The 14,256-nt window shown below is 34.7% G+C and overlaps 1 long non-coding RNA gene across 1 annotated transcript; it reads left to right on the forward strand.

The window, feature by feature from the left end:
* The first annotated feature begins 2,108 nt into the window (after positions 1–2,108).
* Positions 2,109–6,148, forward strand: LOC113238808. The gene is made up of 4 exons (XR_003311132.1): positions 2,109–2,133; positions 4,943–4,983; positions 5,171–5,378; positions 5,809–6,148. It is a non-coding gene; the product is annotated as an uncharacterized LOC113238808 (long non-coding RNA).
* Positions 6,149–14,256: the final 8,108 nt, after the last annotated feature.

Here is a 14,256-nt window from a genome sequence, read left to right on the forward strand (position 1 = left end):
TCGGTTTTTATCGTCGTAGTTTGAGTCTTATCATATCGAATTAATTTTTCTTTGTGTTCGATCTTTGTAATAATAATTATAACGTACTAGAGAAGTAATTTTACAAAAAAAGAAATAATATAGTAATAAAACATATAATAAATAAATAACGCACACGCTCCTAGCCCTGCACTAAGGAACAACCATAAATAACACCCAAACTCATGAGAGAAATAAATGTCGGCCATACAAATATTTCTCCCGGCCCTCGCCTGCAAAAAAAAACAAAAATAACAAATGTCTACATTATTGAATGTTTGTCTCCTTATGAGACTGTCTAGATTCATGTGAATTTATCGGACTTTATTATTCAATATATAGGGACTATATTATGTATACACAGGTTAAGTAGGTTTTATTATTATTATTATTATTATTATTATTTTTCAATACCGTTTACAGCCTTAGAAGGTATAGCATCCTAATGAATCTTGGCAGTACACTAATTTATGTACACCCAGAGGGTAACATGATGCAGGTTTCCCTTAAAATTTATATAAACTTCGTCTTAATTGTCATAATCTCCTTTGTTTTGAATTGTAAAATACCTGTACGTACAATACCTGTACGTACACGTTCAGTTATAAATATGTTTCCTCATAAATTTAGGTCTAAAAAACCATATATGCTAAATGCTAATAAACAATCGAATTACACTTACCGCAATTCTTCTTTTTCATAACCACTGTGGCATGAAATTAAAGTTTTCATTGCGGCTTCAATACGGAAACAGTGGTACTTTAAAAAAATAATATTCAGAAATTGTTATGCCATATTCCAATAGCACTGTAAGTAAGTACTATCTTCATAAATAAGAAGTCTCGGACGTGTTGTTTCAGTCCTTTCAGATGTTATTATTATACTGGGTGTAACAAAAAGGCACATTTAAAATTACACCCAGGGTTTTTCTCAATTTGGGCCAGGCATACTATTTCCTAGCAATGTCACAAATGTAATATAACCTAAGCTGTAAGCTTCCAATTTTAGTGTGTAATTACTGTGTTTGGTATAAAAATACTTTAGTTGCTATTATTTTCTTTACCAAGTGGGTTCTAGTGCTACTTGCGCCGCCGCGGCAGGTCCGTTTTTGAATGTAATACTCCTCGCTGCGCTAGTCGTCGCCCTTTAATTTGACTCAGGGTTAAACATATTTATAATACATTATCCTCAATGATTGTTATATTTGAATTGTTTATATAAAATGAAAATTGTACCATCGATATCATCGACAAAAACAATTATATTGAATGTTGTTTTAACATTCATTTATTATAACAAAATATAGTTATGTCATATCACAAATTAATTATAGATCAGAGCTAGCCTAGAGTATCCCTTGAATGTTATTTTGACCAAAAAAATACATAGGAATGAATCACTTGTTGTTATACCAAACGAACCGCACCGTTGTTAGGGTTGTGTGGTTGGATGTTGTTTTATTTGTTAAAAATTACTATTTAAGTAATTTTAATTTATTGATATTGCTATTGAATTATTAAAATTAGTTTCTTGTGACAAATTTTATACCGTACTATGGCAGACAAGACAATATTCGCCTTTAAATATAGTAACTCTTCTCGAAGAAGGCTTTACTCAATGTTATGTTTCGGTACGGTTTGGTGTGAGTCATTCTACCGTTTAAAGGACCTGGACACAATTCCAAGAGTTCAGCTCATTCAAAAGGAGACCAGGATCGGGAAGAAAACGAAGAAAAGAGTACAGGGGCCTAATATGAATTCTTATTTTTACGCAGTTAACGCCGTGACGTAAACTGCCTTGTAATTTCGTTTTATGAACTGGTAACACCAGCCAGTCTGCGGACACATGACACTAGGCTGTCTTCTGTCCGAAGTTTGGCTGGCAATATCGTATTACAAATGTAATTTTGACATTTTGTTCACGGTTGATCTGTCAAAAAGTAACAGCAATAAACCACTCAGTTTGCAGTGTCTTGGTGTAGCTTTTATTGAATTGTTTTGTGCATAATTGTATAATAATTATTATAATTTTGAGTTTACATATTTTTAGGCAATCGTTTCATCATGTTGTATGACCTTCTTTGACGCCGCCTGCCTCCCTCCTGGGTCCCTTGAGGTAAAGACCATAACAGGGACATATAAAATACCCGTGACAAAACTGTGCCGCCTAGACGTACAACCTGTACAGACTCCGACTAACTCGAATTGACTTTTATTTGAGACTTGACATCTTCACCTCCCGACCTTTTCTTTTTTCTTTAACTGAGCTTTATCATAGGTGACTTATGATCCGACCAACGCAGATCCGACAGAGTGACATTGGCCCTGCCGATGACCGGCCTGACTTGACCAAGACTGACTTGACTGAGTATTGCCTTGCAATACTGGAGGTGGGAATGTTATGACCTTCTTTGACGCCGCCTGCTTGGTATAACCGGCCAGCAGGCGGCCGACTGACAGAATGTCTATTTTGATTTGTCTTTTGTTTTTGGATTTGTTTTTGATTTTTATTGTGACGAAATAAAGAGTCGTTCGTATCTTGGCGTTTTCTTCGTTTTCATCATGTGTGATGGATACGAAATGTTTCAGTATCTCGAAAGTGATGCTTCACATGATAATAATATGGAAAAAATCCATTGAAGACAACTGCGAGATCGTAGTGATCCGTTGCAATGGATGCACAACAATTTATGAAAAGATACCGGCTCAGCAAAGATATAGTCCACAAACTTTGCGATGAACTTAAAACCGCACATGTCGAGGCCTACAAAATACACCGATTTATTGGTTGAGACTAAGGTTATTTTTCACTAAAGCCAAGTATAATTTCTTATAATTTAATTTATAGTCAAATATTCTTAAAATTTATTGACATGTTTTCAACAAAGTACAAAGTAAACATTTACCCGCGAAATTTCGTCTTTCAGAAACTTACTTTGCGCTTTTCTCTTATTTACAAAAATTAAAATATAGTGTATTGATTTTATTATAATATAACGTCTTCATTAGTATTAAATATTGTCTTTACTTATTTTCGTACAGGAATAATACGTATTTATTATTTTTCTCTTAAACTAAGTGACAAATGTAACACCGTAACTTACCGGTAAATACTCATCCATGTTTCTGAACGTTGCACTAAAAAGCACGAGCTATTCAAGTCCCAGTCATAAACAAAATAACCAGCGAGAAATCAATGAAAAATATGTATGTCGTAAAACGAATTTATCCAGTCAGATTTTGGGCGTAAAAAGAATTGCCTGGAACTTGCATGGTTTTTTAAAAGTTCATAACACGCTCCCTGAGCTCTGATACGGCTGATGTATTGTAAGCCAAGCCTTATGAAACCGGCAGTGTCCCTACTCAAACATCAAAAGCAATCTCGAAGAAGACTCTCCGGAGGAGATTTCTAGAAGTTAAAATTCACAGCTGAAGATCCGCTCATGCGATGCGCTCATCCTACCGCGAAATGGCGGCTATTTGGTTTCGCAAATTAGAAAAGGATTCTGTTTAAATACAAGTTTTTATAAATAAAAATTATTATTCTGCATTGCTAAATAAATATGCTCCATACTACAACAAAAACATCTCAAATAAAATGCAGTAATACACCGCAAATCCTACACATAAATAGCACTAATGAAATTTTTGGTGTACTCGGGTAAATATGATAATATTCCGTTTGAGTGGTTCTAACGTTTACCATGAAATTACTCCTTAAAGTATAGTTTATAAACATTTATATTCAGAATAATCTTAAGAAACGCTACTTACGGTATGTTTTCAACAAATAAACACCGAAATCACCAGCCCAAACAATAACACACACGATTGTCGTGACGTATTTTTGAAGTTGTTTATTTTTTAAATGACAAACGCAGACATTAAAAACTTTATGGTTTGCTAGAGTAGTTACCGAAATAGCAATTAGTATTAGTTCTTTTACCTGTTATAACTTTGATATCCGATAAATCGGTATAAAATCATCACCGGCACCTCTAGGTGTGGTATGCGTCTACGGCTGCATGTATCGCGTGAGCTTCCGTGGGCTTCGTTTAGCAAGTTAGAGGTTTGCCCAAAATTGTGCGACTTAGGTCCCTGTGGAGTGGAGTAGGATTTTATTCTCATAATGATTATTCCAGAATATGTTTGTTTTGCAACGCAGAGTGATGAGAAGACCTGGAGCGTTATGCAGAAGTATATTTCGAAGAGATTACGCAATACGGTGGAGTCTGTTATGTTTTGGGCAGGCATAACTTTCGGATATCGTGCAGAATTAGTTTTTGTTAAAAATGATTATCTCGATGGACGACGATGCATTAGGGACATCCCAATTCCTCAAGCATAATCCGTATTAGCCATCTCAGGTGCTGCTGCTGTCTTGATGGATGCTCGAGTATAGGACTGAAGTCTGGATTCGCCGTTTAGATTGGCTAGCAAGAAATACTGACCTCAGTCCTATTGAGCATCTGTGGGACATTCTAAAATGACTTGTTAGAACTATACATCCAGACCCGTAGAATATACAAGAGCTTAAAACTGTTGATACGCCCAAATTAAGACATACATCGAAGAATTATAGAAGTCGTCTCAGCAAGAGGATGTTACAATTTTCTTTCTCTTTTGTAACTGTTACTAAATAGACAATAAAATGTCAGTTAAGTATTTTTTTGTTGGAACAAGTAAGTATAAAACAAGAAAAAATATCAAACTAGGATGCCTGATTGACATAATAAACGCTTATTAATCTTAGTACATATTTTTTATTTTGGTTTGTTTCATTATTATTTCATTTCCTTACGCTAATTAATTATCTAAAGTACTCAAAGATTCATAGATGTCCGTTCTTTTAGTGTGTATTTTTAATACCGCAGAATCCGACTTAGTCTTCATGTACACAATAATTCAAAATCATTATTTTTCAGTTCTATGCCTGTGTTTACTATGTAGTGTATCACAATGGGGGGTAAGCCCGTAATTGAAATTCTTATTTATTTTTAAGAAAATTATGACAATTAACTTACGCTTTTACTTTCAAATATTCTCAAGTATTGTCTTTTCCAAATTAAGCACAACTAGCATTTTGTATCATGTAAATACTAGTACTTAATATAATTTTAACTAAAAATTTGTGATAATTATACTGTTTCTAGTGGCTGGTGGCGATAACGTACCAAGACTTTGAAGAACATTTCGCTGCGCGTGGATGCGTGCTGTCAAATATTTGTGTTGTAACTCAAGTATATTCGGATGAAATTTGTGCAGTCAATGCAAATGATACTTGGGAAAATGGCAGTTACCGAACATCTAGTTTCGCCAATAGATGCTTAATGCATTATTACAATTGTCTAGGAAAAGGCTGTAAGTTTGGATCGATGTAGAATCAAGATTTATTTATTTTCTTAGAACGTTTGTATATAACTCATTCGGAGAACGATTGTTTCTTAATCGACGGATCAATGTTTCGAATATATGCAGCATATACTTTTAATTTCAAAACTACGTACATCTGTGAATATTTATAAGCAAGACCTCTCGAAAAAAATATCGTGATTAACCTGCATGCCCTAAAAGGTTCACAATCCTTGGACGATGGGCAATCCCTTTCAGCCTAGCAGTAAAACAAACAATCGTTTGTTACCTAATGATTTTCCTACACTCCTGTTGATAAGAGACTTGCGTTACCTTTAGTTTTCCGTAGGGTTTGCATGTTTTCAAATTTATGTAATTTTGCCTTTTTTCTTTTTACAGTTTATTTTTCATTAACAAACTAATTAAAATTTGCTTATAGTATTCTTTCATCACGGAGACGGTAACTGTACTCAAGAGGACTCCCCATTTCTCACGGTTATTACAGAAGCATGGCGGACAAAGGAACATTGGCGGATGGATACTACACTTTCTACTCCATTAATGAAGTCGACTAAGCGCAACTTTTGGGATTCAAAAGATTTAAAGCCAATGCGAGAACTTATGTATAATGTGACGTCGTTTTTGTTAAAATCATCTATCACTAAATTGAGTCACTGGTTTAGCGCAAAAAATTAAAAGTTATTGATTATACCTAATAGAGTTCTTAGGTTTTCGCGGTTGTTACATATTGGAAATTAAATGTTTTTCTGGTCTAAATCACGCATATTTATTATTTTGATCAAATCATTGTTTCTTTCGACGTTATTGTTTATCATTTGTTGGCATTAACTATCAGTGGTAATTTCTAGAAATACCAGTAATAAAAATGTGTACTGTATGTATGTACGTAAAATAATTCATTTGCAAAGTTCTTTATTTTGATATTTTTATTCTAGACGACTATAATGCATATTTGTTTTAACTAATAAGTACAAAAAAAAACCGGTTTCAACAATGTTAAGGGGTAATTTTCAGGCTCGTTTTCTCCACCTAATTTCGTTGACAACTTTTATTATTTAAGTGTTCGAATATATTATTATGAAATGTTATAAATAATATTTCAGTATACTATACCCGAATATTAAGTAATACTTTATGATAATCCGAGTATATTTGAAAACAAAAAATTGCCACCTTAATTAGATATAGAAAACTGGAAATTACCTTAGTCTATCCAAAACTAACAAATCGAAAACCTTCATGTTGCCACAATCCATTAGACTAAATAAATTGTTGATATTACAATGTTATTAATTCAAATTCTAGATAGTGATAGCTTAATTTGTATAATAGGTACTAAAGGAAATAATTCTAAGATGATATCTGAATTATATGTTATGTTTTATATTTGCTATAATAATATGCAAACTCTACCAGTAATTAATAAGTAATTTATATAAAAGACAAATACACGTCGAAAATTGAGAATTTGCTTATTATTTTGCGAGCGATCTTCGCAAGCCTATTGCGTTTAGATAATGCCTTAAGTTCTTATTCGTGGATTGTATAATAAATAATCTATTACGTATGTAATTGTAATGAAATGTTCAACAAAGTAAGTGCTGAGACACAATACAAATAAATGTATTTCGGTTAATATTAGTGCCAATTTACTCATCTTTTTTTCGTGTCAATGGGAATCGAGCATGAAAAAAAATGGATTTATCAGGAAATCGTTTTGGTTGTGTTTCTAGACATTGAGGAATTAAAACGAGATTACCCCGTCACCCCATTACACCTCTTCGTCCTCCGTTGCGGCGCACCGTCTTAGGTACAAACTCACCTGTACCCAGACTGTCCAATCTACTCAATGAAATCAGTCATCATTGTTGATATACACCAAATCTCACTAAGCAAGTTTCGTGTGCTTGTTCACAACAAATTGTTAAATAAGTAGGTAGTATAAGTGGTCATGTGTTTTTGTTTCTGTTTTCTTCTGTTTCTTTTTTACTGTTAAATGGTTAGACATTATTTATTTATTATTCTTTAATCTTAATATAGGTACTTAATTATGAGTTTTCAGTTATGGCATGAGGTGTTTACCAGTAATTAACTGTTGCACTTAGCCTTTAAACAATGTTATGTATTTCTCTAGCTGTAGTTTTAGTGTAAGCAGTTGTTGGTGAACCAATAAATTAAAAAAAAAAAAAAAAAAAAAAAACATTTCTTGCTAGGTTTTTTTAGGTGATTTAAAAAAAAAAAATACTAGGAAAAGTGCAAGCTTTTGTTTTACACTCGATGACATTAAATAATTGATAACAATTTCACCCTCCCAAACTAATTTCTAGAACAACAAAATGTTATGTTTTTAGAAACTACACGATTTGGATTGGCCATCTAAGTCCTATGTATGACTACGTACGTACCAAATTTTAAATTTCTACGTCAAATAATTTTAGAAAAATGACATTTCAACCAGTGAATAAAATTAAGTAAGTAAAACAGAAAAAAACACTAAAATTGCAAAAGATCTAGGATATTACAGGAAATTAAATTATATTAAAAATTAGCTAATTACTATACAAAATAGATAAATATGAATTTTTATGCATTAAGTATCGTTTTATTCTACAGAATGCGAAGCATTTTGTTTACTAGAAAGTATAAATATTCCTTATTTATTGTTCGTAAGAATCTATGAGTTTGACGTTTTGTATACTGCAGTTCTGTACACCGTGGTATAATTCAGCAGTATTGTAGTAAGCAGGTACAAATTACAATATTGTAGTAAGGAAGACAAATTAAATAAGGGCGTTTCCGCTCGGGCGATCTCGCCCACTTTTTTATTCATTACTGCATCTACTGGGTCATGTGTAACTAATATATTGTTAGAAATCTAAACCAGAAATCATAAAAACGACTAGGAATGAAGAATAATTTTAATCAAATAAAAATCGGTTACAAAATCTATCTTCAAATAATAATCTAAAAAAAAATCTATGTTCAAATTTGAAAAGCACTGGACGTTATGCAAATCATCGATAGGTAAATAAGCGTCGAGAGCACACCAGCAAAAAACAAAAAAGCCGTTAGCATGGTTTTACTACCTTATACATATAGTATTCGTCGCTGACAGTTGGCAGCTATGACGGTCGGTTGGCAGTCCGGGCAGCGTCCTCGCAGCCTAATGAGGAGATATGCTCGGGCACAATTGGCCACATCATCATCAGAATCTGAAAGCGCACAAAACCTTACAGGGCTAAAAGCTACATAAAATCACGTAGGCGTTAACAGCATGAGGTTGAAAAGAATAGTAATCTTGCAAAAGTTCTTAAGCAAAGTTAAACTCACACAATAAGCTAAATAAGCACTAAGTTTAATATCCCACAAAGAATTATATGAACGGTGTCTGTGTTAATATAGTACACTTCTAGGTCACCTCAGCGCCTGGTTAGCTAACCGAGTCTTTTCCCAGTCACCCCAATACCTTAATAAAAGACACGACACGTAAAATTAAAATGTTTAAAATAAAAATAAAAAAGCTTGAGCAATAACAAGTTTAAACTTAGCGGGAGAAATAATTTTCAATTTGCTTATTTAAGTTAAAATATAAAAGTTAAATAAATAGAGTGTACTTTGCCATGACAGTTAGATACACGCGGTCGCTACGCGTGCGCGGCGGTGAAACGGCGTAACGTGCGGCGACCGCGCGGCGTGAGCGCGATAAAATTCGTGTTGAAAATACGTCTTAACGGTTCCTCTGTCAAATTCAAGACATTTATATAACCGCCATCTTGGAATTTTGTACGCACTGATTTAGTTTTATCCCATAATGAAAGTGCTGCGCAGTAATTTGTGTATTTTTATATCAGTCAATATTTGTACATTTAGAGCGATAAGCCCTGAAAAAAAATGTCACGATGGTTGACTATTACTTTGTGCATTTAATTATTTAGCCAGAGCTGAGATTACGTAATCTCCGTTTACTAAATCACTTTATAATCGCTTTCTAGTTCTATAATCCTCTCCTGTAAATAAATAATCAAGCAAAGATACGATACGATACGGAGATTATCGTATCGTATCTTCTGGGTCATATTTCCAATTTTAGCCGAAACGAATTCATTAGATTCCTGGTATATTATTAGAAATTACACAGCAGTGATTTGCCACAAAATTTAATTTCATTTACATTATTACATTCAAATAGTTTCACAGAGAGTCGGTTAGATAGGTGAAATTCTGTTAGTTCAAAAGTGACACTGTTAATAAGATATTTGTCATCATCATCATCATCATCATCATTCAGCCATACGACGCCCACTGCTGGGCATAGGCCTCCCCCAACGATCTCCACGATGCCCGCATCCACCGGCTTCCCGCGACCTTTACCAGAAAGTCGGTCCATCTTGTGTCCCATTGAGTGTTGTCCGGTGCGCGGTCGCCATTGAAGAACCTATCCGCTCCAACGGCCATCGGTTCTCCTAGCTATGTGCTTTAAGAGATTTAACACAATTCATATTCCGGTGGGACGGAATGGAAGCGAATTTTTGTAACGATATTATACATTGCAAAATTGAGCCTAAGACCGAAATCAACCCCGTAAGTCAACAAGAATTGTTGTGAAATAGTGTGGGTTTTGTCTTTTACTCTCTCATTATATATAATATATATGTAAAATTACCCAATTCACAAGTTTAAACAAATCAGAGTTTTGATCTACAAGTATAACCAAAATATTTGACATTGAAGTAGTATGTTAGTAGTTGCGACTCAATAGGTATGCGTGGTCTTATGTTTGAAGCCAATTTGCGACTTCAGGTGAAGTCATGGACTGTGAACGTGTTAACAATGCTTCCTTCATCATCATCATCATGATCAACACCCACTGCCTGACACGGATCTCCTTGACACTGGTCTAATGAGGATTGGGGACTTCACACGTTTTCCGAGGGTTGTGAACCTTCTTCACGTGTAGGTTTCATCACGATGTTTTCCTTCACGGAAAAGCTTATGAGAAATTTCGCACATAAATTCCGAGAAACTCAGAGGTGCGAGCCCGGATTCCAATCCACGACCCTCTGCTTGTGAGGTAGTAGGTCAAACCATTAGGCTATCACGGCTTCCATGCTTCCTTTGCAAAAACAAAAATATTTGGTGCTATCTATGTACGTAAAGGACTATTACTTTGAATAGTCAGAATGTAGCATCAAAATATAAATTAATAATTGTAACGAATCCATTAAGTGGTTTGGAGTGAACAATAGAAGATCAAATCAAAGAGCGAAATTAAAATTAATATACCCAGTTTGTAAAACCGTATCTTATTCATAAGGATTTTATTGGATTATGAAAAATGTAATGTATATCATCATCATATCTGCCGGAAGATGTTCACTGCTGAACGTAGGCCTCCCCCAAAGATTGCCTGACTAGCCGGTCGGGCGCGACGTGCACCCATCGGTCACCCGCCGCCCTTACCAGGTCATCCGTCCATCTAGTAGGGGGCCGTCCCACTAAACACCTTCCGGTTTTGTGTTGTTCAATCAAGATCCTTTCAGCCCTAACGCCCGTCAGTTCTACGAGTTATGTGCCCTGCCCACTGCTACTTCATCTTGCTACTTTCGTTCTTCTACGGATCTCCTCATTTCTGATTCGACCACATAGAGAAATGCCGAGCATTGCTCGCTCCTTAGCTCGTTGAGTGACTTTGAGTTATTTTATGAGGCCCATAGTAAGTGACCACGTCTCAGAGTAGGTCATCGCTGGCAACACGCACTGCTCGAAGACTTTTGTCTTCAAGGACTGCGGTATTGCGGACGAGAATACGCCCCGGAGCTTCCCGAAAGCTGCCCAACCGGCAGCGGCATTCAGATATATTCATATGAGTCAAGGCTTTCCTACTTTAAGATGTCCTCACTGCAAAAGCGCCGAAAAGCACTTGATCTGATGTTCTTACATAAAAAGTTATTGATGGTGTAATAGACGCATCTGACGTTCTCGAATATCTGTACCTATCCGTTTCTCGTCCCGGTAGTCGCCTACATAATCGTAAAACTTTTTCACTTCCGACTTGTAAAACCAACCTCGGTCAACACTGCCCACTGTATCGCATATGCTCTTCTTACAATACTATCAGATTTGATTTTGACATTTTCTCTGGTTCTGTGGCCTTAGCTAGGAACTCAATTAAAAAGTGTCTTATGTGCTGACTTTACGATAGATTTAGTTTTATTTATTGTTTTCTCAGGTATTAATTACATGCGAATTTCTTATTACTGTCATTTATGACCTTTTTGACAATGAAGTTTGTTTATTGTGTTCACATCATGTAGGATACATTCTTTTCAAATCATTATGTGTATCAAACGCTGTCACCTTATTTGGAATTGTATCCAGTTTTGTGAACCGAATAAAAAATACCAACTCGGATTCGACGATTCGGATCGGATGTACAAACTCATTTTGTACACTTGAAAATATTGTTTAAACGTGCACAATGAGAAATATATTATTTATTAGTAAGATAATTGTAATCTTTTTAACATTATTGTTCTAAAACCTACATTGTGTCAATTGACGTTGTGTCTTATGTGTTGCAGTTTCGTACATCGTCGTATTAGTCTACAGAATTCTTGTAATATATTTTAGGTGTAATCTAAGTGCACTACAGCGCACGTAAGTCTAGTATCCGTCCGCACCAGAGGTTGTATTAAATTTGGCAGGCTATTAACATGGGTCTATTAGTCCTGATACAGAACTTTGTGCTGCTGTTCCAAGTCACACGATCACAGATTCAGAAACGATTTTATTATCATAATCAAAGTTTTAGATTGGATTACAAAGTCTTTTAACTGTCTCCGTGCCCCAACGGGTACCATGCTGGACTGCTACGCAGAAGTCGCGTGTTCGATTCCCGGGCCGGGACATATATTTGTACGGCAAACATTTATTTCTCTCGTGAGTTTGGATGTTATTTGTGGTTGTTTATGTGTATGTTCATGGCACCCGCGATACAGGGTTTCTCTAGTGCGGGGCTATGAGTGTGTACGTTATTATTATTATAAAGTACACAGTATCCTCCTCTAAACTATATTATTCACCTTATTGGAACATCATACTATAAATAGCATATCTTTTTGCTTTTTTTAAAACAGAATATAGGGAATTTGTGCGAACGTAATCTGGTGCAGTATAAATACAATTTAGATACGGTGTAGTACCTGAAGCACACCCTTCAAAACAACAAGCCGGCCACAATGGGTTCACAAGCTGCCCAGAATGGCTCACCCAACAACCAGGAGCTTTTCATTAAGTATATATAACTTTTCATTTAGCTTTATCTTTATTGAAACCAACAGTAACGAAATGTAACGAAAAAAAAAAAAGAAAATTTTATACTAAGTTTGTTTGAACCTGTAGGGCTAGCACGATTAGTCGCTCTCGCGCAAGTCGCGCCTTATCGTGCCAGCTCTACTGGAGAGTTTAATTTAATGTGACCAATTTTCTATTACTTTTTTAATATCGTAATGGATTTCGCAACAATGAAAAATTAAACAGTTCTTTCATAATTTTTTCATACTTATATTTAATATTCACGTCTTTGGAGTAATTCCTTTTTGCACTAACTTGTTCTAATCCTCGTTTTTCGCCTTTTAATTTAATTTAGCTGTATTTTGTCGCATATTTGCCTTTATTTTACACTTTTTCACCTTTTCTTTGTCCTTGTTATTAATTGTTAATTGTCTTTGTTATTTTTCAAAACTTTTAGTTGTGATGGGATGCTGAATACTAATCCACAACGTATCGATCAACATGACCATAGTTTTGCGAAAATGAAAGAATAAAGATTTTTTCCTTCTTTTTGATAATTTGTTCTAAAATTTACCTATAAATCAGACCAGTCCTTTGGAAGCTGCGATGCCACAGACATGCAGATACACAAGCGAAGGCTTCAAATGCTTTATAATGTGATAAATAGTATTTCAAAATTTATAATTTCCATCTTTTTGCGTCGTGGGGTTTAAAAATCGATTACAACAACATAGCATTTCATCATTGATTTGCCTGACGTTATATTTTTATTTATTTCTTTTATACCTTATCATTCATAAACAATATTTGAAATTGAAATTTTTGTTTGAAATATTTTTCTTGATACAAGAGCAAGTACATATACATTATCACCCTATCTCCCAAACTAGGCGAACCTGTATCTTGGGAGACAGTACCTTCCCGATCAATGTACCACAATTCAAGTACGTATTATTTATAATATAACTAGTATGGCAGCTGGTAGCAAATTCTAGTACGTAAATATTAATACTAGTAATATTAGTAAACATGTTATATTATTATCATTATTATTAGAGTATTACTTTATTTTAATATATATTTTTATTATAGTACTTATATAATTTGTTATGTGCTCACATGTGTCTGTGTGTGTGTGTGTGTGTGTGTATGTGTGCATGTTGTGGTTTATCTACGCATTTGTCATTGTATTGGATGTAAAAGTTTTTCAGTTTCAGTATGCGACCTCTAAAGCTAAATTGTCTTTACGCGAAATTTGTTCTAAATTGTGGAACAGCAATACATGGTCTTCTCTTATATTCACAAATCTGCTCTCGCAACCTTGCCACCCAGGTTGCGAGAGCAGATTTGTGGTATCTTTGTGTAATGTTGTATATATATAACTGTCTTATGGCAAGCAAATTACACTCATTGTACAACATCTCTGTACAGTATCGTCGGTTTTTGTACAGCGTTTCGTTCATTATATTTAAGTTAGGCATATTCTCTGTACGTTCCTGCTAATAAAGTTTCACATAAAGGTTAAGCCTCTTTGTTTCGCATTCTGTATTTCACTGGTGGAAATTCTGTTTAC

The sequence above is a fragment of the Hyposmocoma kahamanoa genome, unplaced genomic scaffold (genome assembly GCF_003589595.1).
Source record: "Hyposmocoma kahamanoa isolate Upper Pololo Valley unplaced genomic scaffold, ASM358959v1 98263, whole genome shotgun sequence".
In the NCBI taxonomy this organism is placed as follows: Eukaryota; Metazoa; Arthropoda; class Insecta; order Lepidoptera; family Cosmopterigidae; genus Hyposmocoma; species Hyposmocoma kahamanoa.